Raw genomic sequence first — 12198 nt, forward strand, 5'->3', positions numbered from 1 at the left:
GACTGAGGAACCAAATGCTGCCTACATTCTTATCATCAGCATCATTATTACTAATAGCCCGAGGATGAATACAACACATGATCTAAACAAACATCCTTGATATGTGTGAGTACACTATATTTGTGGAATGATAAAGTATGCTCAAGCATAACAATAGCCTATTATGTGTTGTGTGTGACAAAATTAATTAGTCATAAATATCAGCAATGCGGTTATCAATTAATATCCAGATGAATAGTCCCATGTAGTTTGGCATTACTAAAGTGATGAGTCACTCCCCTCTCCCCCTGTACTGCTGCCTGACTGGCTGGCTGGGCCAATGGAACCTGTTTGACCTCCACACACACATGGTGTCCTCTAGATAACACCCAGCTGTGGTGGGTCAGCCTGCACTGTCACTCTCTCTGCGCGCGTGTGTGTGTGTGTGTGTGAGTGAGTGAGTGAGTGAGTGAGTGAGTGAGTGAGTGAGTGAGTGAGTGAGTGAGTGAGTGAGTGAGTGAGTGAGTGAGTGAGTGAGTGAGAGAGAGAGAGAGAGAGAGAGAGAGAGAGAGAGAGAGAGAGAGAGAGAGAGAGAGAGAGAGAGAGAGAGAGAGAGAAAGAGAAGTGAATGTGAGGTAGTAGGTAAGGGGTGTCTCTGTGATGAAAGGTATAAGAGGATCACTCAATCACCCCTCCCAGGCCCCAAAGCCCCTCAGGACTCCACTATGATAGATGGGAACGTTAGCACAAAAGAGTACACACACACACATGCACGCACACACACAAACACGCACACAAACACACACACACACACACACACACACACACACACACACACACACACACACAGGGGACAGGTAGCGATGGCAAAGGATATCATTCTTTCGTTCTAGCCCCCAAAGAAGAAAGGAGGTCTCTTAAGAGATGTGAGAGGCAGTTTAAAGGAGGAAGGTGATCTGTGGCCCTGCGGCTTCCTGACCATGCTGGTAGATGAACGGCTAATAGAAAGGAGTGAGAGAGCCAGCTACCTTATGACTTATTGGAACCTCAAAGAGCTTCAGGAGGTTACTCACACAACCGTGAGTTAATAACTGTGTAATAACTATACAGTAGTCTACAAGGAAGATGTTCAATATTCAAGTTTTCTGTAAAGTGGACTGTCCATGGCCTGTCGGACGTAATCCCATGGCCAGAAACCCTACTCATTGTGTAGTGATGATGAACACTGACCTGCGTATGTGTTACACCATGGCTTCCCTTTCCTTGTCGTCTCTTCAAATCCTAACTAGGGAAATGGATCCAACCCTAGACCCCCATCCCCTTCTAAGCCCACTCCAAACCCTTGTGTTTTTGAGACTGATCAGTTCTGGGTTAATTCACCCCAGCTAAAAACATTATTGGAAGGAACGACAGCCATCACACACTCTCCATCCCAATTATCATCCACCCCTCCATCCCTCCCTCCATTCCATCACTGTGCCGCCAATCAAGAGCTGATTGACTCTCTACTAGACACTAACAAAAAACCCATCATATGTGGCCCCATGCCCTCTCTGAATCGTGGCATTGAACGCTTTAGCAGGATTCTTGCTCTTCACAACTGGCTACGTGATTATTGCAGCTCAATGGGTGTAACTCTTCTTGACAATTTCGATACCTTTTGAAAACAAAACACATTTTATAAGGAGGATGGGATCCACCCAAATCATTTGGGTTCTTGGATTCTTTCACAGCATTATAAGGCTGCGTTGAGACAATGACTTAACAATGACCCAAGCCCAACTCAGCTAATCCCTACCATTGTGACGCAGAGTTGTCAAAATGCTTCAGCAAATGTACATTACACCAGGGGCGTTGGTAGACACAATATAAGTAACCTAATTGATGTCCCTCTAACTGCCCTGAATCCTCTGCTGATCCTACAGCTATTGTATGCAGTAATCATGTGCCTAAGAACCAGACGTATACTGTTAGCACTGAGCCGGTGTGCCCGAGGAGGAAGTCCACTGTGTGCAGTTCACCCTGCACTAACATAAATAACATGAGCACATCTACTGCTGCTAAGCTGCCCAGTAAAGCAATAAAAACAAGTAAGCATCCCAGAAGAAAAGTGCTCAAAATAGCCAACGTTAACATATGTAGCTTAAGAAACAAGGTTCATGAAATCAATAATTTGCTAGTAACAGATGACATTCATATTCTGACTATCTCTGAAACTCACTTAGATAATACCCTTGATGATACAGTGGTAGCAATACAAGGTTATAACATTTACAGAAAATATAGAAATGCCAATGGTGGAGGTGTTGCTGTTTATATTTAGAACCACATTCCTGTGAAGATTAGAGAGGATCTCATGTTAAATACTGTTGAAGTAATATGGCTACAGGTTAATCTGCCTCACCAAAAGCCCATTCTGGTGGGAAGCTGCTATAGACCACCAAGAGCTAACGGTCAGTATCTGGATAACATGTGTGAAATGCTTGATAATGTATGTGATATCAATAGAGAGGTATACTTTCTGGGTGATTTAAATATTGACTGGCTTTCATCAGGCTGCCCACTCAAGAGAAAGCTTCAAATTGTAACCAGTGCCTGCAACCTGGTTCAGGTTATCAGTCAACCTACCAAGGTAGTTACAAACAGTACAGGAATTAAATCATCAACATGTATTGATCATATCTTTACTAATGCTGCAGAGATTTGTTTGAAAGCAGTATCCAAATCCATTGGATACAGTACCTTGCAAAATAATTCATCCCCCTTGGCGTTTTTCCTATTTTGTTGCATTACAACCTGTAATTTAAATTGATTTTTATTTGGATTTCATGTAATGGACATACAGAAAATAGAAATGAAAAAAATAACTTGTTTCAAAAAAGTATAAAAAATAAATAACGGAAAAGTGGTGCGTGCATATGTATTCACCCCTTTTGCTATGAAGACCCTAAAAAAGATCTGGCACCACCAAGCAAGCAGCACAATGAAGACCTAGGAGCTCTCCAAACAGGTCAGGGACAAAGTTGTGGAGAAGTACAGATCAGGGTTGGTTATAAAAAAATATCAGAAACTTTGAACATCCCACGGAGCACCATTAAATCCATTATTAAAAAATTGAAAGAATATGGCACCACAACAAACCTGCCAAGAGAGGGCTGCTCACCAAAACTCATGGACCAGGCAAGGAGAGCATTAATCAGAGAGGCAACAAAGAGACCAAAGATAACCCTGAAGGAGCTGCAAAGCTCCACAGCGGAGATTGGAGTATCTGTCCATAGGACCACTTTAAGCCGTACACTCCACAGAGCTGGGCTTTACGGAAGAGTGGCCAGAAAAAAGCCATTGCTTAAAGAAAAAAATAAGCAAACACAGTGTTCGCCAAAAGGCATGTGGGAGACTCCCCAAACATATGGAAGAAGGTACTCTGGTCAGATGAGACTAAAATTGAGCTTTTTGCCCATCAAGGAAAATGCTATGTCTGGCGCAAACCCAACACCTCTCATCACCCCGAGAACACCATCCCCACAGAGAAGCATGGTGGTGGCAGCATCACGCTGTGGGGATGTTTTTCATTGGCAGGGACTGGGAAACTGATCAGAATTGAAGGAATGATGGATGGCGCTAAATACAGGGAAATTCTTGAGGGAAACCTGTTTCAGTCTTCCAGAGATTTGAGACTGGGACGGAGGTTCACCTTCCAGCAGGACAATGACCCTAAGCATACTGCTAAAGAAACACTCGAGTGGTTTAAGGGGAAACATTTAAATGTCTTGGAAAAAGCCCAGAGAATCTGTGATATGACTTAAAGATTGCTATACATCAGTGGAACCCATCCAACTTGAAGGAGCTGGAGCAGTTTTGCCTTGAAGAATGGCTCTACAAAGTATTGCTTTGGTGGGGGGTGAATAGTTATGCACACTCAAGTTTTCAGTTTTTCGTCTTATTTCTTGTTGTTTCACAATAAAAAATATTTTGCATCTTCAAAGTGGTAGGCATGTTGTGTAAATCAAATGATACAAACCCCCCAAAAATCCATTTTAATTCCAGGTTGTAAGGCAAGGGGGGTGAATACTTTCGCAAGCCACTGTATAGTGATCACAATATAGTAGCCATATCTAGGAAAACCAAAGTTCCAAAGGCTGGGCCTAATATTATGTATAAGAGGTACACGTCAACTATGACAGACAAATTGAGATTTTTTTCTCTCCAGAAAATCACATTGTAGGATTTTTAATGAATTTATTTGCAAATTATGGTGGAAAATAAGTATTTGGTCACCTACAAACAAGCAAGATTTCTGGCTCTCACAGACCTGTAACTTCTTCATTAAGAGGCTCCTCTGTCCTCCACACGTTACCTGTATTAATGGCACCTGTTTGAACTTGTTATCAGTATAAAAGACACCTGTCCACAACCTCAAACAGTCACACTCCAAACTCCACTATGGTCAAGACCAAAGAGCTGTCAAAGGACACCAAAAACTAAATTGTAGACCTGCACCAGGCTGGGAAGACTGAATCTGCAATAGGTAAGCAGCTTGGTTTGAAGAAATCAACTGTGGGAGCAATTATTAGGAAATGGAAGACATACAAGACCACTGATAATCTCCCTCGATCTGGGGCTCCACGCAAGATCTCACCCTGTGGGGTCAAAATGATCACAAGAACGGTGAGCAAAAATCCCAGAACCACACGGGGGGACCTAGTGAATGACCTGCAGAGAGCTGGGACCAAAGTAACAAAGCCTACCATCAGTAACACACTACGCCGCCAGGGACTCAAATCCTGCAGTGCTAGACGTGTCCCCCTGCTTAAGCCAGTACATGTCCAGGCCTGTCTGAAGTTTGCTAGAGTTCATTTGGATGATCCAGAAGAGGATTGGGAGAATGTCATATGGTCAGATGAAACCAAAATAGAACTTTTTGGTAAAAACTCAACTCGTTGTGTTTGGAGGACAAAGAATGCTGAGTTGCATCCAAAGAACACCATACCTACTGTGAAGCATGGGGGTGGAAACATCATGCTTTGGGGCTGTTTTTCTGCAAAGGGACCAGGACGATCCATGTAAAGGAAAGAATGAATGGGGCCATGTATCGTGAGATTTTGAGTGAAAACCTCCTTCCATCAGCAAGGGCATTGAAGATGAAACGTGGCTGGGTCTTTCAGCATGACAATGATCCCAAACACACCGCCCGGGCAACGAAGGAGTGGCTTCGTAAGAAGCATTTCAAGGTCCTGGAGTAGCCTAGCCAGTCTCCAGATCTCAACCCCATAGAAAATCTTTGGAGGGAGTTGAAAGTCTGTGTTGCCCAGCGACAGCCCCAAAACATCAATGCTCTAGAGGAGATCTGCATGGAGGAATGGGCCAAAATACCAGCAACAGTGTGTGAAAACCTTGTGAAGACTTACAGAAAACGTTTGACCTGTGTCATTGCCAACAAAGGGTATATAACAAAGTATTGAGAAACTTTTGTTATTGACCAAATACTTATTTTCCACCATAATTTGCAAATAAATTCATTAAAAATCCTACAATGTGATTTTCTGGATTTTTTTTTTCATTTTGTCTGTCATAGTTGACGTGCACCTATGATGAAAAATACAGGCCTCTCTCATCTTTTTAAGTGGGAGAACTTGCACAATTGGTGGCTGACTAAAAACTTTTTCCCCCACTGTATACAGTTGAAGTCGGAGGTTTACATACACCTTAGCCAAATACATATAAACTCAGGTTTTCACAATTCCTGACATTTAATCATAGTAAGAATTCCCTGTCTTAGGTCCGTTAGGATATCCACTTTATTTTAAGAATGTGAAATGTCAGAATAATAGTAGAGAGAATGATTTATTTCAGCTTTTATTTCTTTCATCACATTCCCAGTGGGTCAGAAGTTTACATACACTCAATTAGTATTTGGTTGCATTGCCTTTAAATTGTTTAACTTGGGTCAAACGTTTCGGGTAGCCTTCCACAGCTTCCCACAATAAGTTGGGTGAATTTTGGCCCATTCTTCCTGAGCTGGTGTAACTGAGTCAGGTTTGTAGGCCTCCTTGCTCGCACACGCTTTTTCAGTCCTGCCCACAAATATTCTATAGGATTGAGGTCAGGGCTTTGTGATGCCACTCCGATACCTTGACTTTGTTGTCCTTAAGCCATTGTGCCACAACTTTGGAAGTATGCTTGGGGTCATTGTCCATTTGGAAGACCCATTTGCGACCAAGCTTTAACTGCCTGACTGATGTCTTGAGATGTGGCTTCAATATATCCACATAATTTTCCTTCCTCATGATTCCATCTACTTTGTGAAGTGCACCAGTCCCTCCTGCAGCAAAGCACCCCCACAGCATGATGCTGCCACCCCCGTCCTTCACGGTTGGGATGGTGTTCTTCGGCTTGCAAGCGTCCCCCTTTTTCCTCCAAACATAACGATGGTCATTATGGCCAAACAGTTCTATTTTTGTTTCATCAGACCAGAGGACATTTCTCCAAAACGTATGATCTGTGTCATCATGTGCAGTTGCAAACCGTAGTCTGGCTTTTTTATGGCGGTTTTGGAGCAGTGGCTTCTTCCTTGCTGAGCGGCCTTTCAGGTTTTGTCGATATAGGACTCGTTTTACTGTGGATATAGATACTTTTGTACCTGTTTCCTCCAGCATCTTCACAAGGTCCTTTGATGTTGTTCTGGGATTGATTTGCACTTTTCGCACCAAAGTACGTTCATCTCTAGGAGACAGAACGCGTCTCCTTCCTGAGCGGTATGACGGCTGCGTGGTCCCATGGTGTTTATACTTGCGTACTATTGTTTGTACAGATGAACGTGTTACCTTCAGGCGTTTGGAAATTGCTCCCAAGGATGAACCAGACTTGTGGAGATCTACAGTTTTTAGCTGATTTATTTTGATTTTCCCATGATGTCAAGCAAAGAGGCACTGAGTTTGAAGGTAGGCCTTGAAATACATCCAAAGGTACACCTCCAATTGACTCAAATTATGTCAATTAGCCTATCAGAAGCTTCTAATGCCATGACATAATTTTCTGGAATTTTCCAAGCTGTTTAAAGGCACAGTCAACTTAGTGTATGTAAACTTCTGTCCCACTGGAATTGTGATACAGTGATTTATAAATGAAATAATCTGTTTGTAAACTATTGTTGGAAAATTTACTTGTGTCATGCACAAAGTAGATGTCCTAACCTACTTGCCAAAACTATAGTTTGTTAACAAGAATTTGTGGAGTGGTTGAAAAACAAGTTTTAATGACTCCAACCTAAGTGTATGTAAACTTCCGACTTCAACTGTATTTTGGTCCGTGGTGTGTAATGAAGAGCAAACAGACACTGCACTTGACACATTTATGAAATTGCCTATTCCAGTTACTAATAAGTATGCACCCATTAAGAAAATGACTGTAAAAACTGTTAAATCCCAATGGATTGATGAGGAATTGCAAAATGTTATGGTTGAGAGGGATGAGGTGAAAGGAATGGCAAATAAGTCTTGCTGCACAACCGATTGGCAAACGTATTGCAAATTGAGAAATCATGTGACTAAACTGAATAAAAAGAAGAAGAAACAACACTATAAAACAAAGATAAATGACATAAAGAATGATAGTAAAACATTTTGGAACACCTTAACATGACATTTTGGGAAAAAAGGCAAACTCAGCTCCATCATTCATTGAATCAGATGGCTCATTCATCACAAAACCAACTCATATTGCCAACTACTTTAATGATTTTTTCATTGGCAAGATTAGCAAACTTAGGCATGACATGCCAGCAACAATTGCTGACACTACATATCCAAGTATATCTGACCAAATTATGTGGTCCTCTGTAGCTCAATTGGTAGAGCATGGCGCTTGTAACGCCAGGGTAGTGGGTTCGATCCCCGGGACCACCCATACGTAAAAATGTATGCGCACATGACTGTAAGTCGCTTTGGATAAAAGCGTCTGCTAAATGGCATATTATTATTATTATTATAAAGACAAACGTTGTAATTTTGAATTCCGTAAAGTGAGTGTGGAAGAGGTGAATTTTTTGTTGTTGTCTATCAACAATGACAAGCCACCGGGATCTGACAACTTGGATGGAACAATACTGAGCATAATAGCAAATGATATTGCCACTCCTATTTGCCATATTTTCAATTTAAGCCTACTAGAATGTGTGTGCCCCCAGGCTTGGAGGGAAGCAAAAGTAATTCCGCTACCTAAGAATAGTAAAGCCCCCTTTACTGGCTCAAATAGCCAACCAATTAGCCTGTTACCAACCCTTAGTAAACTATTTGAAAAAATGGTGTTTGACCAGATACAATGCTATTTTACAGTAAACAAATAGACAACAAACTTTCAGCATGCTTATAGAGAAGGACATTCAACAAGCACAGCACTTACACAAATGACTGATGATTGGCTGAGAGAAATGTATGATAAAAAGATTGTGGAGGCTGTTTTGTTAGACTTCAGTGCGGCTTTTGACATTATCGATCATAGTCTGCTGCTGGAAAAACGTATGTGTTATGGCTTTACTCCACCTGCTATATTGTGGATACAGAGTTACCTGTCTAACAGAACACATGGGTGTTCTTTAATGGAAGCCTCTCCAACATAATCCAGGTAGAATCAGAAATTCCCCAGGGCAGCTGTCTAGGCCCATTACTTTTTTCAATCTTTACTAATGACATGCCACTGGCTTTGAGTAAAGACAGAGTGTATGCGGATGACTCAACACTATACATATCAGCTACTACAGCGACTGAAATAAGTGCAACACTTAACAAAGAGTTGCAGTTAGTTTCAGAGTGGGTGGCAAGGAATGAGTTAGTCCTACATAGAGCCATGACTACAAAGAACTATATTCCACATCAGGTAACTGATGAAAGCAGTAGAATCAGATTTAAAAAACAGATACAATTACACCTTATGGAACAGCGGGGACTGTGAAGCAACACAAACATAGGCACAGACATATGCATACACACATGATAACATACGCTCTATACACACACGTACACATGGATTTTGTGTTGTAGATATGTGATAGTGGAGTAGGGGCCTGAGGGCTGTGAAATCTGTTATAAATGTATTGTAATTGTCACGACTTCCGCCAAGGCTGCCTCCCCTCCTTGTTCGGGCAGGCTTTGGCGCTCATCATCACCGGCTTACTAACCACTGCCGCTCCTATATTCATCATTCCATTTGTCTTGTCTTGTCATTACACACACCTGGTTCTTATCCCCTCGTTAGTCCGTGTATATGTGTTCCCTCTGCCCCCTTGTCCTTGTGGGTGATTGTTTATTGTGAGAGTAGTGTAGCTCGGGTGAGCTACTCGTACCATTTTGTTGCCAGGGTAGATATTTCCCCTGTGCCTATGTATTGTTGGATCTACCGTTACAGTGTTTTGCCAGGGATGATAGTTTCCCCTGTGCCTGTTTAGTTTGTCGCTATTCCAGCGCATTTGTGTGTAAAGACGGAATAAACTCTGATTACCCTCCTGCGCCTGACTCCTTCCATCACACTCAGTGGCGGCTCCTGAAAAAATTCTCAGGAGGGGCAATTTTTCTGATGATTTAGGTGACCTACACACATTTTAAAAAAGATATGTCCAGCAACAACATGAAGACAGGGGCAGCATATAAGTCAATACCAGAAGCATTTATTGACTGATCTGGGGAGATGGATTCCAGTTTCTGTGACAGATTATAAATAATCTCTGATGCCTTTGTTATATTAGCTTTTGGTTGAATGTACTGTCGTAGTAAATATATAATGTTATAGCTTGGTCTGACTAAAATCTTGTGCATGACCCATTTTGTGTTGGGCGTTTGTTTTCAATCAATGCTGTTCCTATCCTATAACAATGGACAAAAGAGTCCTATCTTGTCAGCCTTGTCAGCAGGTGGCCAAGGACAACACCCACGCCATAGGTCTCTCAGTTCTTCCAACTCACGAGTTCTTGCTCTGAGGACACACACACACACACACACACACATCATCACTGATAACACACACACACACACACATCATCACTGTTAAACACACACACACACACACACATCATCACTGTTAAACACACACACACACACACACAAAAATCCCCTCTCTTTAGGCTGAACATTTGAAGACAGAGAACCCGACTCAGAGCCAATGCAACAGTGGAGGGGACCTCGCCCAACTCATCAGGACCAATCAGAAGATCAGAACTACTAGATTCAACCTACATCATTTATTGTATAAAATGTCAGCACACAATGTTTTCGGGGCTCTCTTCAGATAGCTCCCTAAGAGTTTGACGAACGAGTCCGTGCACGCGATTCCAGATATCTTTACCTCTGAATAAACTGCCTTTATTATACCATATCCACCCTGTCCAAAGTCTCTACTTGGTCTCAGTTCTCCAGTAAACTTGTGATTATCAACAGTACACAACGGTAACAAACAATTGGGGGAACTCACGGGGCAGATAGTAAGGTCACAGTGACACAGAAAGCAGTTCAATGTCGGGGCTCGGGGGTACAGAGTCGCTCTCTTACCAGGATCGATTTTCCCTGTGACTGTCAGATCGAGGTCCGCTCCGACCAGGGTGAAGCCGGCCGGCTCCACTTCTCTGTCCGGGACTCTGTCATCCAGCCAAGTCTCCCAGCTGTATTGGATTCCGCTGCCAGCAACGTTTTCATTATTTAGTCCGTTCGTAGCGGGTATGTACACGATCAACAAGATCAGTCCAAAACCCACCACTCGAAATCCATGGTTGGCAGAATGTTTGTAAACTAAGTGTACAAATTAAAAACATAAAATAACGCCACTAAGTGTACAAATTAAAAACATAAAATAACGCCACACTGCAGGTCGCAAAGAGACGCTGCTAGCCGCTATTTGCTTAGTTACGTTCATGGTTACGTCACGTATGACGAAAGTGCGTAAGTGCAAGCCCACAGACACCCATAGAGAATGTATTGAAAGCTTTGAAATTTGAAAAAAATAGATTTTACATGACAGGCTATGAGAGACTTCTGGGCGATTTTCAACCTGACTGAAATCGCCCAAAAACGGGCGGGGCCATTTGAAGCACGACTTTAGCCTGATTTGACATTTAGTGGCAGTCAGATCAGATTACAACACTGATAACTACTGTTGCCGTGATATAATTGATTAGAAAAAAAATCCCTTCCTTTTCCCGTTTGGCAGTGCGTCGCCCATATCGCCCTATTGAACAGGCCGTCCCTGATCACACTCATCACATAATCACCCACACCCGCTATGGAGTCAGCGGGAGAAGAGCACATGCCTGGAGTCGTGGCACGAGTCCAGGAGCATTCCACGATGCTGGCCAGCTTGGGGGAAGCGATGGATCGGGTTCTTCAGGTCGTCCAACACCTGGAGAGGAGAGGACCCGATCTGTCGAGACCAGCTGGCCAACCGGATCCAGCCACCTACACCCCAGCACCCGGAGGGATCCAGATATCCCGACCACGGGCATTCGATGGGACGGCGGCACTCTGCCAAGGATTCCTCCTCCAACTAGAGCTTTACTTCTCCAGCATCAGTCCGGCACCATCGGAGCGGGAGAAGGTGTCCGTCCTCGTTTCCTGCCTCTGTGGGAAAGCCCTGGAGTGGGCCAACGCGGTGTGGAACGAAGGAGGAGCTGCGTTGGAGGACTACGGGGAGTTCGCTCGCCTCTTCCGGGCGGTCTTCGATCACCCACCCGAGGGTCGAGAGGCGGGCGAGCGGCTGGTCCACCTGAAGCAGGGGACGAGGACCGCGCAGGACTTCCCGTTGGAGTTTCGGACTCTGGCAGCGGGGTCCGGGTAGAACGAGCGGGCCCTGATCGACCATTTCCGGTACCATCTGCGGGAGGATGTCCGACGGGAGCTAGCCTGCCGGGACACCATGTTGTCCTTCAACAAACTGGTGGACATGGCCATTCATTTGGACAACCTACTGGCAGCCAGAGGACGTCCTGGTAGGGGTCTGCCCGTTTCCACCCCGGACGACTCGGATCCCGAGCTGATGGAGCTGGGTGGAGCCGCCATCCGAGAGAGCGGAGGAAGACAGCGACAGTGCCACTCTGGTGGCACGAAAGGACAGTACACCACACGTCGTAGTCAACGTTCTTTTGAGCCTGGAGGCGGCAGGCAGGGCACTCTCGCATCATCCCAGGTATCAAACACCCACACTTGGTCAGAGCCCTCTGCTGCGCACTGTACCCTACCT

The 12198-nt window shown here is 43.9% G+C and overlaps 1 protein-coding gene across 1 annotated transcript in view; it reads right to left on the reverse strand.

The window, feature by feature from the left end:
* Positions 1 to 12198, reverse strand: part of LOC311138912 (receptor-type tyrosine-protein phosphatase gamma-like) — a 385510-nt gene that overhangs the window by 50236 nt on the left and 323076 nt on the right. The window lies entirely within an intron of this gene.

This window comes from Coregonus lavaretus (assembly GCF_964263955.1).
Source record: "Coregonus lavaretus genome assembly, chromosome: 12".
Taxonomy (NCBI): domain Eukaryota; kingdom Metazoa; phylum Chordata; class Actinopteri; order Salmoniformes; family Salmonidae; genus Coregonus; species Coregonus lavaretus.